Genomic DNA, 20,366 nt, shown 5'->3' on the forward strand with positions numbered 1-20,366 from the left:
GAAGAATGGAGATCAAAACCCTATTGGACATGTGATGGTATAATCTTTGTGATTTCGTTTGATTTGCATTGTCTTAGGTAATATTCATATGTTATGGTGGATCTTTGTTGTTGTTAGGCTAGGGTTTTTGTGGTTGAATTCATTTAGCCTTTCAATATTGTTATTATTGTTATCCATTTTCACCATAAAAAATATAGACAACCTTTTACAAGCATAAATAGTTTTTTAACAAAATTCAAAGTGTTGGACAAACACTTACATTAGAGCTTAACAAAAGATCTTTTTTTACATATATAGGCTTTACAAAGGTCGATAGTAGTTTACTAAAGTTCAAGATACTTTATATAAATTTACATTTTACAAAGTTATATAGTATTTTGACAAAGCTCAAGAAAATTGATATGCATTTACATTGATACAAAGTACAAGCTTTCAAGTTCTAGTTTGTCCCAACTACTTCTTCAGGCTCTTCATCGAAACTTAAACTTACAAAGTCACTCTTTTGATGGATTTGTAAGTAGTGATCCAATATTTCTTTATTGATCATTGGGGCATTTCATCCACAACCAAAATGAAAATCACGTTTTGCAGAGACTTTTCTTTTTTGTGGCTCTTGGAGTGGCTTCTTCTTATAAGCTTTTTGTTTTTTACGTTTTATCTTCTTCAAAGAAGAAGCTAAAGTTTCAATGTTGGAGATCTTTGTAACATCAGCATAGAAAGATAATGTATTTGTACTTCCTTCATGTTTAGAACATGCTTTTGTTTTTTTTCCATGCTTCATTGTCTTTTGAGCATAATTACTATCTTCCATGTCTGAAATCACAAATTGCATGTTTTGTTAAGGTGCAAGAAAGGAGAATCAATATCTCTATATCCATTGTTTTATAGCAATACATAAATCATTACTACATTTATAGTTTTATAGATTCGTTGACTTCTAACTCAGTTGCATATATCACCTATACATTTCAGTATTTTTTTATAGAAATCTATAATGGCCTCATGCTCTTTTCACATATAATGTTAGTATTACTTTGTGGTTATTTGTAGTTAGTTGGTAACTTAGTATGTAAATGTCATCTGCCATTCCTTGCATAAAATGTCTAGCAAGTCAATGTTATTCCTTTGTAGTCTTGTTTTGATTTCTTATTGCATAAGTGCAAGTGGGCAATACAAAATTGACATGGTCGAATGCAGAAAAAAAATTAAAAAATTTCAAACCAGTTAAAACAAACTCAAAAAGATTGTTGCTTGATAGAGGATATTATGCCTATCAGTCCAGTGTTATCAAATCATTGAGGGATAAGCAACTGAGTAGTGAAGTGGTCGCTCTAATAAAATAAATTTGAAGCTATTTAGTTTTGTAGCAATCTTGATCGTGTTGCGATTCCCAGATTCCCAGATATACATACCATAGCTACTTAAGAAAAACTTGTTAACTATTTCTTGAAAGAAATGTTCAGATTTATATGCATTTAACAAATGAATTTTGATTTTTTTCAAGCTTATTATTACTCCATCCTAGGTGCCTAGCCAAGCTTCTTGTTACTCCATCCACAGTGCCTAGCCTCTAAAAGTTGCACAATTTTTTTATTATTCCTTATGCTCATATAGAGCAGTCCAATTAAATTAGACAAAAAATACTTTTAATAAGCTTATGTCCTAAATAATATGCATATTAGAAAAAGGTTAACCTGTACTAAAACTGGACTTTTTCAGTTAAAAAATGTATGAGCATTCGCTAGAATGTTATTGGTAGTTATGACCTATTGTCATGAGCATGGTTTGAAAAGTTGTAGAGTTCTTACTGAATTCAAGAGTTTTTTTGCCTAGTAAGTTGCTAGAGACTCACACCCTAAGTCCTACATGTTGTTTCATATTTTTCCTGGAAACTTGGCCACCAAACAAATGTGTAGGCCCTTGATAAAACCTTGATTATTTGTGCTTCTATGTCAATTTTCTTTTTAGTGATTGGGATCTTAGCATCATGATTTTTTTATCAAGTGATCGATAAGGATTATTTTTAGTACCTGTGACCTTGAAGGCTTTCATTTGGGCTTGGTGAGAAGGGCTCAATGCCTTAACCTTGTCCTATATGAGCAAGGAACGCGCTTGGGGAATTACCCTTGGACCTCATCTTGCTTTGGTTTAAGAACCAAATACTTTAAATATAGTCTGATCTATTGTTCTAAAAGGTGCTGATTATGTTATCTCAGATTAATGGAACCTTAAGCAATTAAAACTTTAATACCAGAACTCAAAATATCAACACCAGAATGCGTAAACCAATTACCGAAATAGTAGATAAACCAATTAAGCATAAACAATAATTAGAGAATAAATACCATCCACGTGACACCAAGATTTGTATGTGGAATGCCCAGTAAAAGGAAAAACCATGGTGGGAAGTCTACCCATATTCAGATAATACTTCTAGAGTAAGTACCTGATTACAATTGAGGGGCCTGCACTTGCAGGAAGGCTGGTGCAAGAGCACCTTGACAATTTTGTCTTGTTTGATCCTGATGGGATCAAGAATTGAATAAAGGACTATTGTAAGAGTCCAAGTGTATGTTTTAGGTTTCATCATGGTTTAGGTTTATCTTAGAGTGCTTTAGATAATTTTACTCAAGTTTTCTTTCTAGTTTTGGCCCATAGTGCCTTTGTAAGCTAAAAATGGCATTATAGTGAAAATGTGTTAAAAACCTTATAACAATCTTAGCAAGGAATTAGAGTAGGTCTATTTAATGATTTGACACCATCTCAAATGGTTAGGTGGAAGATATTTGTCTTGTAGGCCAAAAATGCACTAAGAGTCAAATTGCCAATGTTGTCAAGCAATATTTTGACAAAAAGTGAGAAAAGTTGTAAAATCACTCTACAAGGTGGTTATGGATTGCATAAGGGTCAAAATGGTTTGAGTGTGCCTATATAAGGACACTTCAAACATTTTAAATAGGTTGTCTTTGTATTAGCAAGAGGAAATTAATAAAATATGGCTATTTTTCATGCTTTTTAAGCTTAATCTATTGTAACAGTCCATACAGAGCAATATTTCTGTACTGTTATTTCATGGGAGTTTGTGTCATGGTTGTATGAATTTTTTTCATTCTTTGTGTTATGGTTTTTATTATGTTTTGGTTTATCAAAAAAAATCTTTTAGTTTTTGCCAGTTCACTGCCCTGAACTGGGGTTTTGAAGAAAATGGGTTGAAACACTTGGTCTCCATGGGTAACCAAGAAAACATGAACCTTGGAGACCAAGTTATACCTTTGTACATATTGTATTTTAAGTTTGTGCTATCAGTTGTGATGGAAAAGGTGAATTTGAGCACTTATTAGGTAAGTTAAGTGAGTAACTTGGCTAGTAGATTGAAATTATGAGCAAAATGTTGTTCTCAAAGTCTATTTGAGCTAACAACATTGGAAAAAGGTCTACACCTTTCCTAGAAGAAATTTTAATAAAGTTGGAGTGCCAAAATTCATCCATTTTGCATTATAAAGTGTCACTGTTTGTGAAGGGCAACAAACTCCCTGTTTTGGGAAATATTATGGTTTCTGGCACCAAGTTTGACTTTGGAACCTTCTATGTATGAAGACCTCACTATATTTATTAAATGCAGAGTTAATTTGTTATTTGAAGGATTGTTGAAATTATGGTGTAGGAATTTTTGACGTTCTAACCCAATGAAAGGCAGCCCAAATAGTGAAAACTCAAAAAAACAATGATTTTGACAGTGCTTTTATTCTTTTTCAGTTTTCTTGCCAAGTGTTTGGCATAATGCTTGATTGTTAGTGGTAGAGAATTCATTGGTATGTTGTGGCAGAGGTTCCCCAACATTGTGGAGGCTTTAACCAAGCTTAGGAGTGAGTAACTATGGTGCAAGAACTAAAACCCTCACAAAAACCATTGTTTTGAGGCTACAAAATAGGACAGTCATAAATTGACCTTCCCAAGACCTCTCTTGGCACTAATTCATGATTTTGGCCAAAAGGGTACTAAAAAATATTCACCTTTTTCAAAGATTCCAAGTTCGGAGTGAGTAATGAGAAAAATAGTGTTTCAGGAGGGCTAAAAAGGGCTTATTCCATGTAGCCCTGTTTTGAAGAAAATTAAGAACCCGATTGGTGCAAGGTTGAATGGTCTTGAAGAACCATTGGAAATCATTTAAAACAGTCAAGAAAGCCTCCTAACACCTTAGTAAGAGTAGTGGTACTATATTTGGGGTTTAGACCTATAAGAAGGGTTTGAGTAAGTCATGAGCAAGTGAGCTTGAACTAGGTCTTTGAGAACAAAACCAAAAGCAAGTCTTTAACTCCTTGTCTAAACCTTTTAAAGAGGCTAAATTCTTCCAAGAAATAGCATAATCTATGTGTGGTGAGTAGGGGTATCCATATGTTGAAATTGATGGGTTGAGGAATGAGAGCATGGTAGTTTGAGTTGAGCAAGTGTATGAACAAATCATGGGAAGAGCTCAAGGAGGAAGTTTTGGGTTGAGTGAAGCTAGTGAACATTGAAAGTGGGCCTTATCAAGAAAACCTAAACCTTTCCTCTCTCATTTGAAGGAGTCTCTTAACAAGAGGATTATATTTAGTTTTAATTGGTCCTCCTGTGGGTTTCTCCCTATCAAATTGGTATAAGAGCAAGCAAAAGGTCCGGGATATAGGGGTGAAAATGGAGTTAACAAAATCTGAGAAAGAGATAGTAGGTGCTTACTAGAAGTGGAAAGAACTAATGTTTGGTGGAAAGAACAAAAGAGAGGAAGAAGAGTTGAGGAAACAAGAAGTCTAAATAACGAAGAGAGAAGAAGAAGAAAAGAAACAAGATGAGTTGAGAAGTTTAAGAAGGGCTTTAGAAGCAAATGAAGCAAGATTGAGGGAGCTTAAAGAGGAACTAGAGAAAAAGAGAAAGGAAGATGTTGAAGAAGAAAATGGTGCAGTATTGCACAATGGAAGTTTAGTGGAAGAAGTGACCCCAAGTACCATAGAAGGTGAAGTTGAAGAGGTAGACAGTCCATTCAGTGACTTTGAGCAGCAGATGCATGCTGAAGAGAAGAGTGAGCAGCAAAGAGTTGAAGAGGAACCTTATATGGTAAAGGTTCTTGAGGATGAGCAAGGGTTAGAGACCAATGTGGCTGGAGCACATAGTCTTTATCTTGATGATGGAGTCGTTGAGCAGATTGGACAAGAAGAAGACATGGTACAAGGGTCACATGCACTTGAGAAGCCTATTGACAAGCAGGATACCAAGATAGTTGTTACTGATCATTATGTTGCTACAGAGGTCTACATGCATGAACACTATCAGATTGGTATTAGTCTTTATGAAGGTGTCATGACCTTTATGGGAGCAATGCTCTATACTAGGAAAATGCATGACACCAAGCACATCTATTGGTCCCCACAAATGACCACATCTCCTCACTTTGAGATGAAGTTCATTGAGATTTCTCATATCTATTCATGGAGTTGTTCTTGGACGGAGAGTTTGCTGGAACTACAGTTGATGGTATCATCTACACCTTATGAGCAACTACAGTTATGGTGGATGTTGATTTTTGAAGCAAGGCCTAGAGTGAAGATGAAGGAAGGAGCTTTTCATTTGGCCATGCATGATGAAGCCGAAGATAACTACATGCCAAAGTTCAAGATGAAGCCTATATGATTTGCAGGTATCATTTATTTTGTAGGTAACATTTCCAAGAGGACTTGGAACTTTTTCAATTTTGGGGAGTATGGTGCAGGAGCACCTTCACAATTTTGTCTTGTTTCATCCTGATGGGATCAAGAATTGAATAAAGGAATATTGTAAGAGTCCAAGTGTGTGTTTTATGTCTCATTATGGTTTAGGTTTATCTTAGAATGGTTTAGATAATTTTACTCAAGTTTTCTTTCTAGTTTTGGCCCATAGTGCCTTTGTAAGCCAAAAATGGCATTATGGTCAAAATGTGTTAAAAACCTTGTAACAATATTAACAAGGAATTGGAGTAGGTCTATTTAATTATTTTACACCATCTCAAAATTGTTAGGTGGAAGATATTTGTCTTGTAGGCCAAACATGCACTAAGGGTCAAAAATTGCCAATGTTGTCAAGCAACATTTTGACAAAAAGTGAGAAAAGTTGTAAAATCACTCTACAAGGTAGTTATGCAGGCCATAAGGGTTGAAATGGTTTGAGTGTTCCTATATAAGGATACTTCAAACATTGTAAATAGGTTGGCTTTGTATTAGCAAGAGGACATTAATAAAATATGACTGTTTTTCATGCTTTTTAAGCTTAATCTGTTGTAAACAGCCCGTACAAAGAAATATTTCCATACCATTATTTGACGGGAGTTTGTGTCATGGTTGTATGAATTTTTTTAATTCTTTGTGTTAGGGTTTTTCTTGTGTTATGGTTTATCAAAAAAATCTTTTAGTTTTTGCCAGTTCGCTGCCCTGAACTGGGGTTTTGAAGAAAATGGGTTGAAACACTTGTTCTCCATGGGTAACCAAAAAAAAATGAACCTTGGAGACCAATTTGGACCTTTTTACATATTGTATTTTAAGTTTTTACAGTCAGTTGTGATGGAAAAGGTGAATTTGAGCACTTACTAGGCAAGTTAAGTAAGTAACTTGGCTAGTAGATTGAAATTATGAGCAAAATGTTGTTCTCAAAGTCTATTTGAGCTAACAACATTGGAAAAAGGTCTGCACCTTTCCTAGAAGTAATTTTAAGCAAGTTGGAGTACCAAAATTCATCCATTTTGCATTATAAAGTGTCACTGTTTGTGAAGGGCAGCAAACTCCCTGTTTTGGGAAATATTATGGTTTTTGGCACCAAGTTTGACTTTGGAACCTTCTATGTGTGAAGACCTTGATATATTTATTAAATTAAGAGTTAAATTTTTGTTTGAAGGATTTTTGACATTATGGTATAGGCAGTTTTGAAGTTCTAACCCAATGAAAGGCAGCCCAGACAGTGAAAACTCAGAAAAACAGTGATTTTGACAGTGTTTTTGTTCTTTTTCAGTTTGCTTGCCAAGTGTTTGGCACAATGCTTGATTGTTGGTGGTAGGGAAATCATTGGTATGTTGTGGTAGAGGTTCTCCAATAGTGTGGAGGCTTGAACCAAGCTTAGGAGTGAGTAACTATGGTGGAAGAACTAAAACCCTCACAAAAACCGTTGTTTTGAGGCTACAAAATAGGACAGTCATAAATTGACCTTCCCAAGATCTCTCTTGGCACTAATTCATGATTTTGGCCAAAAGGGTACTAAAAAATATTCACCTTTTTCAAAGATTCCAAGTTCGGAGTGAGTAATGAGAAAAATAGTGTTTCAAGAGGGCTAAAAAGGGCTTATTCCTTGTAGCCCTATTTTGAAGAAAATTAAGGACCCGATTGGTGCAAGGTTGAATGGTCTTGAAAAACCATTGGAAATCATTTAAACTAGTCAAGAAAGCCTCCTAACACCTTAATAAGAGCAGTGGTACTATATTCGGGGTTTAGACCTATAAGAAGGGTTTGAGTAAGTCATGAGCAAGTGAGCTTGAACTAGGTCTTTGAGAAAAAAACCAAAAGCAAGTCTTTAACTCCTTGTCTAAACCTTTTGAAGAAGCTAAATTCTACCAAGAAATAGCATAAACTATGTGTGGTGAGTAGGGGTATCCATATGTTGAAATTGATGGGTTGAGGAATGAGAGCATGGTAGTTTGAGTTGAGCAAGTGTATGAACAAATCATGGGAAGAGCTCAAGGAGGAATTTTTTGTGTTGAGTGAAGCTTGTGAACATAGAAAGTGGGCCTTATCAAGAAAACCTAAACCTTTCCTCTCTCATTTGAAGGAGTCTCTTAACAAGAGGATTATATTTAGCTTTAATTGGTCCTCCAGTGGGTTTCTCCCTATCAAAGGCCAACAATGTGGAGCACACAACTCATCACAAAAGGAGTCTTGCTGACTACATAGAAATCCAAACTACAATCTAGAAGAAGGAATGAACTGTAATGATAGAATCTCCTATGCCTGAGTACAGTTTTGGTTAAGCTCAATACCGGAGGACTAAATCCTCTTACATAAACCCAACTCGATCACCAATGATTGACCAAATCCTCTTCCTGAATGATTATTACATAATTCGGTCATTACATATCCATATCCCTTGCACATAAATTTCCATACCATGATCTACAATGAGATCTTACATCATATATATACAAACCCTCGACCACAAACAATAAGGTCAGCCACTAGACAATAAACCAATTACATAATTACAAAACATGGCGACTTGAGACCAAACAAATAATATCCAACCCAAAAGACATCCTATAAATATATCGAGAAGGCCAATCCACACGTTACATTAAGTCGGTCCATAACCTAGATAAACCAGGACCCAATTTACGTCCACATACGCTAAAGCAATGATCCCAATCAACCTATTCTCGAACAAGATCACCATCAACATCTTGAATCTCCAATAGAAGGTGCACCAACACAACTTATGCATATCATCAAGGATATTCAACAATGCTCTGCCGGTGAAACCCTCACCGGAACAACAAACCAAGCTTGCCAGTGTATAGTTATTATCCGATCAGCTGATCAAAACCAACTGATTGAACATGAGTCTGAGTAGCATGAATAAGACAATTCCATAACCCAAACATACTGAAGCATACCGGATCATCATGATCTAATACAACCAGTAACCAAACAACTTACCAGGACTAGAAGGATACTGATAAAGGAGTCAAAACAACTAGTGTTGGCATCAATGCAACACATAATCAATTCCTCCAAATGGCCAATAGATTATGTATCAATAGGCAATCAATGACAAATTAACTTACCCTAATGGATCTCTGAGTGAGAATGAGAGTAAGTTGCATCTTTATCTTTTGGAAGGTTTACATTTCACCTAAGATTTCCATTTGGATTTTTTTTCAATGCTTCTAATCTATCCTTGACATGAATAGTAAATTTATTGAAGTTTTAAAATGATTCCTAAACTCTATTGATTGGAGTGGTATTTTACTTGGAAGTGACAGAGTTGATTATGTGTCTTGATTTTTATAGTAATGTAAAGGTAACCTTTACATGAAATTACAAGATAGATGTGTCCCATGTATTAAGAAGTGCAGACTGTGTAGAACCATAAATGGAATTTAAAGCATATGTTCTGGGAAGTGGTATTTTACTTGGAAGTGATAGAGTTGATTATGTGTCTTGATTTTTATGGTAACGTAAAGGTAACCTTTAAATTACAAGATAGATTTGTCCCATGTATTCAGAAGTGTAGACTGTGTAAAACCATAAATGGAATTTGAAACATATATTCTAGTTTAGCAAACTCTATTTCGACCTAAATAAGGGTTCTAGTTTATTTTCCACAAGGAGGAGCACATATGAGATCATGAAACAACTCTTTAGAAGTTGCAGTCTATCATAAATGATCCTAGTAACACTGAAGTTGCATTTAGCCTGTAGGATCTTCTATGGTAAGATGGCTAAATATAATTCATGCTAATATGGCAATGCTGAATTTTGTTCATATTTCTCTATCAATATGCTACACTATGTTTTTGATTGTTGTGTAATGATTGTTGTCTATCCAAAGTCTATATTTACTGTCATTTTTTGATACTAGGGTAAAAGATTTCTTTTGAATGTTGGAGCTTCTTTTATTTGCTATTTTTCCTTGGCTTCTCCATAGGAAATGGCTATTCAAATGTATACAAAATAGTAGTGTACAAGGTTTCATGGAATGCAGGTACAAAATAGACGTTCTACTCATGATAGAATTAAAATCACAACTAGTTTCTAAGTAGATGAGAGATTAAAGCAACAAAATACCCAGTAATTTTTATGCAACTCAAATGAGACTAAAAAAAACATTGGAAAAAGTCCTAAAACAGAGTTCCTTATGTTACTATCTATTTCAGTATTTATCCAATTCAAGAAACCGAAAGGCTCCAAAAAACACTACTGTAGTGAAATTTTTAGTTTTGCATTTAGAATACACGACTTCAAATATTTATGGAATTCAAGTAATATCTAGACTCTAAATAATTCTACTGTAGTGATAATTTTTACTTTGCATTTAGAATAAATCTCTTTAAATATTTACCCAATTCAAGTAATAGGTAGGCTCTGAATAATACTATACTGTAAATGCCAAACTTGGAACAACACTTACAAATATCATGCCAATAGTCCCCAAACCTATAACAGTTGCTTCTGGCAACAATCTTGTCTATATTGTAGGTGACTTCAACATTGACGTATTCAAAAACTCAAAAACTGCAAACATGCTTAAAGAACACATGCAAATACAAAATTTGTACTTGTTACTTGAACAAATACATCCGTTGTCAATAGCAATTATTGACCACGTTTGGACAAACAATAATGTAGACATGGATAGAATTAAAAGATTAGAAGCATATTAGACTAATCATGACATTGTTTTTACTCAGATTGACAACATTGTATTAATTGTTCATGTGCATTCACAATGCTTACAAACTACTTGTCAATAATCTTTACACGCAACAAAAGGTAATTTTATTACTAGTCTATTCAATTCTTAGTTAATAAATTATTGAGTAGATTTATTCTTGTGTAGAATGGTAAAGCTATAAGATTGACACCATTGTATAGAATGGTAAATCTATAAGATTTTTCCATTTGAAAATATCTAAATAGTCATGTGCATCAACAACTGCAATAGCTACAACCACCAACAAAATTAAATCATTTTTCTCTCAGCCAAAGTTGTATCACAAGATTAGATGGATAATCCAACACTCTAGGACAAATTGCCATTAAAAAAATGAACATCGCAAGAAAATATGTAATGCCTTTACATACTCTTGTCCCTTTTTCTTCTCTTTACATTTTCATCAACATTGTCTTGTGTCTTTTCTCTTTATTATTATATCAGAAAGTAAACTATCTTATTTATTTCTTTGAAACATTCAGATAGTCCTTGATCCCAAAGATGCCCCTCCAGACAATGGAAGTTGTTCTACCGATAAACCTCAACCAAAGAAGTAAGCGTTTTTATAAATTCCTAAAGTAGTTGTTTCACTTCTACTTATACTATAGGAACTAAAACATTACATTTCATTCCAAATTAAAATTGCAACCACTGCATATATCAAGTATCATTGAAATCAGTACAATGCGATTTGGTGTCGGATTTGAAGGTGATGTTCTTGTGACAAATTATACCTGATGTTAAATCTTAAATGTTTTGGCAGTACCTTGACAAAAAAGCATTTGGCTGGGCAAAATGTTCTTTCATATGGCAATCTAGTCTCATAGGCCCTGCAGTGTTTGCACAACAATTTATTTAGACATGAAATATTATTCTTAAGCCATGTTATTTTACAAATAATGATATTAAAAAAAGTGGGTTTGAGAGTGTTACGTCATTGTCGTCCTTAATAATGTCAATTATAGAATTGTAAATGTTGAATGCATTTGGAATTTGCACATAAGGAAAACAATTGTTGACATGTATATCTTGTAATTTTCAAATGGGATTTTGGCAAGCTGAGGAAAGTTTTCTTGGAAGAGTGTGGTGTGTAAGTTACAATCAATGGTACTAGTTGCAGTTTCAATTGTTCTTTGCAAGTAAGGTTCATAGGTGAATGGGGTTGAAGTGGTGCAAGTGAGACATTGAGCTGAGTTGTCAGTGGCAGTGGGAAGTAAATGAACAATGTGGTGGCAGATGGAATAGAGGGGCTAATATCTTAATAGACCGAATCTTGCAACATGGCCTAATTGATTTCGGGCAGATACCAGGGAATGATCCAATGTCCCCCACGCTACTACCTTCACATTGAGGGAGGAAGGTGGGCATTTTTGGGCTTGAGGGTTCCAGTGACCTGTGAACAAAAGAATAATGCTAGTGTGGGGTTGAGGAATATGTGTAATTCAGGGAGTAGTGTAAGTTGCGGTGTAATATAAAGGGTTTAAAATAGGTACCTGAATATTGGATGAAGCCAGATGTTGTACATAAGCTTTGTTGCAATCATCATTGAGCTCATCAACAAAAGTTGATAGACTTGACTTTAACAAGTTTGTTCCATGGGTGCCATTGCGTACAATGTTCTTGAACAACAGAACAACCTTTTATAGCTATTGCAATTTTTTGACACTTTTTTACAAATTATGCAATGTCTACAATTTTTGGACACTTTTTAATACTTTTGACACATTTTGATAAATCTACTAAACCCAATCGATTCGAGTAATGAATCCCGAACAACCCTAGAGAATCAAGGTCATTCATAATGAACCTAACTCAATCCCAATGAATGTATAACATTAAATAACAAGTCTATACTATGTAATAGATGTGACTCTAAATGGTAAAAAAATCCAAATGAAAATGAGGATGAACAAAAAGACAAAGATGAACAAGCCTATTTTAAGCCTTAATGTAATCATAGTTGTGCTCCATCTCTCTTAGGTTACCTCTTGTTTCTACAAACTTCAGTGTCATCATAGACTTAGTAATTATTATGTTTACTCATAATTAACCATACTTATTACATATACATAAACTAAATTTTAGAAAATCCTATTGATGATGTGTTTATATGTTCAAATTTGTCAAATGCAAAGGAGGTAGAATGTGAAATTGAATCCAATTTTGATTATCCATCATTGGTCATTTCTAAGAATCCAAATGTTATGCACATAAAATAAAGTCATCATCCTTAGGGTACCATAAACCATATTCAGATGTACCTTGCAAGTATCTAAAATTTGTTTTCACCGCACTATCATGATTTTCTCTAGGATCACTTCGATATCTTGATGCAATGCAAATAGCATTCATTATATCGGGCCTAGTCTAAGTCAAATATAGCAAACCTCCAATCATAGACTTGTATGTTGTAGGATTTACCAGTTTAGAAACATCTTTCTTTGTCAGTTTCTCCCTTGTAACCATAGGAGTACTTACCGGTTTAAAGTCTAACATACCAAATTTCTTGAACAATTCCCAAGCATACTTAGTTTGGCAGGTGAAAATACATTTTATCAATCTAAGTAATCTCAAACCTAAGAAAAATTTTATTTCCTCAATCATAGACATTTCAAATTCTTTCTCCATATTTTTAGAAAATTCCATGTACAACTTATTTTCACCTCCAAAAATGATCTCGTCAATAAAAACTTCAATAGTCAATATATCATCATTAGTGACTTTATAATATAGATTGTTGTCAGCATCACCTTTAGTAAAACCAAGCTTCAAAAGATATTTATCTAACCTTGCATACTAGGCTCTAGGTTCCTATTTCAATCCACATAAAGCTTTCTTTAACCTACAAACCATGTTTGTATCATCTGAAAGTGAAAAACCATTAGGTTGATCAATATAAATTCCCTCATCAAGATCCCCATTCAAAAAGGCACACTTAACATCCATCTGATAAACCTTGTTGTTTTTATGTGCAATATAGGCAAGAAATAATCTTACAACTTGAATCCTAGCTATAGGTGCAAAAATTTCACCATAATCAATTCCTTCCTTCTGAGAATATCCTTTACAAACCAATCTAGCTTTATTCCTTACAGCTTGTCCATCTTCATTTAATTTATAACTAAAAAACCATTTAGTTCCAATAACATTCTTATTTTAAGGTTGGGGAACTAAAGTCCATGTGTTATTCTTCTCTATCTGGTCTAATTCTTCTTCCATAGCTTTCATCCAACATTCATCTTTACATTCTTCAATTACTGATACCGGTTCAACTTGAGAAATTAAACATACCTTATTAGTTGTCAATCTCCTTCTTGTCATTACTCTACTGTTATTATCCCCAATGATCTGATCTTCTAAATGATTCATCCTTACATACCTAGAAGTCTTTTGATTCTCTGTTCTTCTTCCTGATTCTTCAGTTACTATTGAATTTGATGATACTGCTGGAGTAACTGGTTCAACATTTTGTTCTGGTAAAGGTTTTACCAGTTTAGTTATGATCATTTATACTATGGGCTCTTCCTCATAAACTATGATTTGACTTTTATTTAGCTCATCCACCTTGACATTAGGGGTAAGTGCACCAAGATAGTGAATAGAAAAGTCACCACATGCCAAAAAAAACCAAACTTTATCATAACCCGTGCGGGTTCTAAAATTTCAAAAATGTGCTAGGCTTGGTAACAGCAAGCCTAGAGAAAAAACAATTAAAAAACTAAAAGTTCCTCAAAACCCGTACAGGTTTTGAGGAACATTTTTTTTAAATAAAAAAATTTAAAGTTTCTCAAAACCCGTACGGTTTTTGAGAAACAAATTTATTTTTAGAACAATTTAAAGTGACATATAAATAAAATGCATTTTAGTGTGCAACAGGTGGTAGGAGTACACCACATACTGTTTAGTCGACTCCACGGTCACGAGTAGTTTCGCTACCAGAGATAAAGATTTGTAAATTTGTTAAAAATATAATAATACATTGGATTCAAAATATATTTCTTTAATTATATGTATCATTAGTTGATATTTTGTAGGGCTTATCAGTGGCTGAGATGTCCCAACTTGATGAAATCACACTTTCAGCTATTGACTTTGGCCAAGATAGCTATGCGGTACCATTTAGATTTATATATTTTTGACTTAAGTGATATATTAAATACATGCTCTTTTTCCTTATGTTAATTTTTTTCCATTAGTTTACCCCACTTGCCTCGAGCACATCTCGTGTGAGAAAGCCATCCTCTAGCACTCCGAGGCAGAAAAAGATATCCTCTTGGACACCCAAATGACAAAAGGTAATTCACTACAATTTAAATTCAATTATTGAAATGTATTATGATTAAACATGTATATGTAGATATTAATAAATGCACTTAATTTATTTGTTATATATACAAAAACATATGGGGTTTATGGAATTAATGAATGCACCTGATGTCAATCAGGTTCAGCAAAGGGAAGAGGTGATATCTTCATATTCACTTTGGATTACATTCTTGCTTGTTCGAAATAACTAAATCCTTTTATGTCTATATCATATGTTATCATTTTTCATATAGGAAATGGTAATAGCTGCATCAAATTCGACTAGGCCTCCTAAGGTTATAGGAAACTATACGAGGCTTTGGTGTGCATTTATCTACATATGTTAAAATTTTTTGTTTTATCTAGTTTGTCAACAACTTTGGGTTATTAACTTGTATGATTGTCTTTAAACTATTACATGCCCCTTCCAAACTTCCCACTGTTATTCTACCATTCCATTTCAGTAGAAGTCCTACATGTATATTATGGGATCCAACACGACCAAGGCAAAAGGTATGTCTGTCTTAGATCAACTCCTTTTCACTAAGTGCACAATGGAGTTGAAACCGTCTAGTTAACTCCTTTTGGATCACTTACCATGGATATAGAAAATGGTTGTAACTGATTCATCTATGACTTTGCCTCCTATGACCACAACACATCCATCTAAGGATCTGGTATGTTTTAGTTTTTTAGTCTATTCTTTTTTAGTTATTATGTGTTATTTGACATATATGTCATTAACATGTATTAATGTTGTTTTACCAATTACAACCTCCTATAGGACATCCCACGGATCCTCAACCTCACCGAATTGCAGAAGATGGAGATGAGGTAATCAACATTTCAACTTCAAACAATTTAGAGCTCAATATTTAGTTATTTTGATGTTATATTGAGAAAATATATCTGATTCGACATTTGAATTGTCCTTTTGCAACCACCTGCAGAGCCACATACTACTTCGAAGAGGCTCGATTTTGATGATCCGCCATAGTCATAATACCAATAGAGACATATAGTTATAGTTGTGGTCATTGAAGGACCAATTTTTGATATATTTGACATTTGTATATGTATATATCAACTTTGACTGACATGGCACATGCCACATTTTTGTAACTATTATTGATTTGGCATCTATGCCATTTTTTGATAAATGTACACGATTATTGTTCATTTTGATATATATGAGACTTGATATTCGATCCAGTTGGTTCATTGATATATATGAAACATGATATTCCTGAAACTTAGTTATTTGCTATTGAAATGTGATCAAATTTTTTAGTTGTGTATATTTCTTGAAATGTGATCCAATTTTTTCATTACTTGTAACTCATATGGCATATACTTTTAAACTATCTATTGCTCATATTGTGTATACCTAAGTACTGATACCAGTAATGTTGATATTCTATATTTTGATTGAGTGAATTTTCTTTGAGTCCTTCATGCATGAAGAGATTAGAGTGAAGTTATTATTTCATAAACTCATGCTTATGGAGTGAAGTTCATCATTTCAAGAACCAATTAAGACATTTCATGCTTAAGTTCATCATTTCATGCTTATGGAGTGAAGTTCATCATTTCATCACCAATAAAAAAAGAGTTGAAGCACTTATGGATGATCCGTGTGAGCCAATGGGGTCATGTTGTCACTGCCTAAAAAATTCTCTCTTGGTTTTGGGCAACTTCATTCTGTTTTCTTCTGGTTAGATTTTTTCTGTCGCATAAAAAACTGTCAAAAATTATTAGTGAGAGGTGGCAAAATAGTGCATCTTTTGTTCTACTTATCATGGGAACAAACCATTAATGCAAGTGCATCCAAGTGACTATTTTCATGCTAGGTGTGCCCTTGTATCGCTCCCCAAGGAGTCCAATTGTTACGAGACACCTTGTAGCGATGTTTTCCCTTGAGCGCTCAAAGTGGAAAAAAGGGTCAAACTTTGACAACCCATAACTTGGAGACTGTAGCACTTATGGATGATATATTTGAATATATGGGGTTGTGTTGTTGCTACCTAAACAATCCTATCTCAGTTTTGGGCAACTCGATTCTATTTTCTTGTGGTGAGATTTTTTCTGTCGCATCAAAAACTGTCACTGAGAGGTGGCAAAATCATGCATCTTTCATTCTACTTGTCATGAGAATGAACCATCAGTGCGAGCATGTCTAGGTGGTTGGTTTTATGCTAGGTGTGCCCTTGTCTCACTCCCCAAGGCACCTGATCATTATGAGCCACCTCGTAGTGACGTTTTCCCTTGAGTGCTCAAAGTGGAAAAAATGGTCAAACTTTGACATCCCGTAACTTGGAGACCATGACACTTATAGACAATATGTTTGAACCTATGGGGTTTTTTTTTCACTACCTAAAAAATCCTATCTCCATTTTGGGCAACTCGATTCTATTTTCTTATGGTGAGATTTTTTTAGTCGCATCAAAAACCGTCAAAAACTATCAGTGAGAGGTGGCAAAATAGTGCATCTTTCATTCTGCTTGTCATGGGAACAAACTGTTAGCGTGAGAACATTTGAGTGGGTGGTTTTATGTTAGGTGTGCCCTTGTCTCACTCCACAAGACATCTGATCGCTACGAGCCACCTCATAGCAATGTTTTCCCTTGAGCGCTCAAAGTGGAAAAAATAGTCATACTTTGACATCCCGTAGCTCAAAGAACATGGAACTTATGGATGATCCATTTGAACCTATGGGGTTGTGTTGTTTCTACCTAAAAAATCCTATCTTGGTTTTGGGCAACTCAATTCCATTTTCTTGTGGTGAAATTTTTTTTGTCGCATCAAAAACCGTCAAAAATTGTCAGTGAGAGGTGGCAAAAGAGTGCATCTTTCATTCTGCTTGTCATGGGAATGAACTGTCAGCCCAAGTGCATCCAAGTTTATGCTAGGTGTGCCCTTGTCTCACTCCCCAAGATGTTCGATCGTTACGAGCCACCTCATAGCGACGTTTTCCCTTGAGCGCTCAAAGCGAAAAAAATGGTCAAACTTTGATGTAGCATAACTCGAAGACCATGGCACTTATGGATGATCCATTTGAACCTATGGGGTTGTGTTATTTCTGCCTAAAAAATCCTATCTTGGTTTTGGGCAACTCGATTCTATTTTCTTGTGGTGATATTTTTCTATTGCATCAAAAACCGTCAAAAACTTTCACTAAGAGGTGGCAAAATAGTGCATCTTTCGTTCTGCTTGTTGTGAGAATGAACCGTCAGTGCAAGTGCATCTGAGTGGCTGGGTTTATGCTAGGTGTGACCTTTTCTCACTCCCCAAGATGTCTGATTGTTACGAGCCACCTCGTAGTGACGTTTTCCCTTAAGCGCTCAAAGCGAAAAAAATGGTCAAACTTTGACTTGCGTAACTTAGAAACTATGGCACTTTTGGACTATCTATTTGAACTTATGGGGTTGTGTTATTTCTACCTACAAAATCATATCTTTGTTTTGGGAAACTCGATTCCATTTTCTTGTGGTGAGATTTTTTCTATCGCATAAAAAACCATCAGTGAGAGGTGGCAAAATAGTGCATCTTTCATTCTGCTTATCGTGGGAATGAACCGTCAGGGTGAGCACATCTGGGTGGCTAGGTTTATGCTAGGTGTACCCTTGTCTTGCTTCCCAAGGCATCTGATCATTACAAGCCACCTCATAGCGACATTTTCCCTTGAGTGCTCAAAGCGGAAAAAATGGTCAAACTTTGACATAGCGTAACTCAGAGACCGTGGCACTTATGGATGATTTGTTTGAACCTATGGGGTTGTGTTATTGTTGCCTCAAAAATCCCATCTCGGTTTCAGGCAACTCGATTCCATTTTCTTGTGGTGAGATTTTTTTGTCGCATAAAAAATCATCAGTGAGAGGTGGCAAAATAGTGCATCTTTTGTTCTTCTTGTTGTGGGAATGAACCATCAACGTGAGTGTGTCTGGGTGGCTGGGTTTATGCTAGGAGTTCCCTTGTCTTTCTCCCCAAGGTGTATGATCATTATGAGCCACCTCATAGTGACGTTTTCCCTTGAGAGCTCAAAGCGAAAAAAAGGGTCAAACTTTGACATAGCGTAACTCAGAGACTGTGGCACTTATGAATGATCTGTTTGAGCCTATGGAATCATTTTATCACTACCTACAAAATCCTATCTCAGTTTTTGGCAACTCAATTTTGTTTTCTTGTGGTGAGATTTTTTCTGTCGCATAAAAAACTGTCAGTGAGAGGTGGCAAAATAGTGCATCTTTTGTTCTGCTTGTCATGGGAATGAATCATCAGTGTAAGCACATCCAAGTGGCCGGGTTTACACTAGGTGTGCCCTTGTCTTTCTCCCCAAGGTGTCTGATCATTACGAGCCACCTCGTAGCGACGTTTTCCCTTGAGCGCTCAAAGTGGAAAAAATGGTCAAACTTTGACGTAGCGTAACTCAGAGACCGTGGTACTTATGGATGATCTATTTAAACCTGTGGGGTCATGTTAGCACTACCTACAAAATCCTATCTTGATTTCGAGCAACTCGATTCTATTTTCTTGTGGTGAGATTTTTTCTGTCACATAAAAAACTGTCAGTGAGAGGTGGCAAAATAGTGCATCTTTCGTTCTTCTTGTTGTGGGAACGAACCGTCAGTGTGAGCACATCTAGGTGGCCAGTTTTATGCTAGTTGTGCCCTTGTCTCACTCCCAAAGGCATCTGATCATTACGAGCCACCTCGTAGTGACATTTTCCCTTGAGCGCTCAAAGCGGAAAAAACGGTCAAACTTTGACGTAGCGTAACTCGGAGACCGTGGCACTTATGGATGATCTGTTTGAACCTATGGGGTCATGGTGTCGCTGCCTACCAAAATCCTATCTCGGATTCAGACTATTCCTACTAGCCCTTCAAATCAGGTAATTCAATAATAACTCAAAACATTCCTAAAACACTTGGGAAAAAATTGCATATGGAGATACCCATTTGCAAGTTATTTAACATATGTCAGAATTGGACTCAGTTATTTATAATCAAATGTTACAAGTTTATTACAAATGTATTTATAATCAAATGGTACAAATTTGGGCTCTCAAAATTTGCAAATCAACCTCATGGACACTTTCATATATAAAATTTGGCATCTTATATAAACGATCAAGCTCATTATTGTTTATATCTACAAAATTTTGCATCTAAATATGCAAATTACAACTCATTGCTGTTTTTTTATACAAAACTTAGCATCTAGATATGCACATTACAACTCATTGTTTGATTTTTATACAAAATTTAGCATCTAGATATGCACATTACAACTGATTGATGTTTTTATATACAAAATTTGGCATCTACATATGCACATTATAGCTCGTATGCATATTACAGCTCATATGCATGTAGAGCACATCCAAAAAAGCGAAGTTACAACATTTCGCAAAAGATATATACAAAATTGTCAAAATTATTCTAACATATTGTAGAATTATTCTTCTAGATGGACCCAAATCAATCATGTGAACCTTTTGGATCAGCTCTAACCCTTAGTGTCTCAAGTATTGCCTCATGGTTTGATTCACGAACATTCCACAAATCCTTGTTAAGAGGTCTACC

The sequence above is a fragment of the Cryptomeria japonica genome, chromosome 6 (assembly GCF_030272615.1).
Source record: "Cryptomeria japonica chromosome 6, Sugi_1.0, whole genome shotgun sequence".
Classification (NCBI taxonomy): Eukaryota; Viridiplantae; Streptophyta; class Pinopsida; order Cupressales; family Cupressaceae; genus Cryptomeria; species Cryptomeria japonica.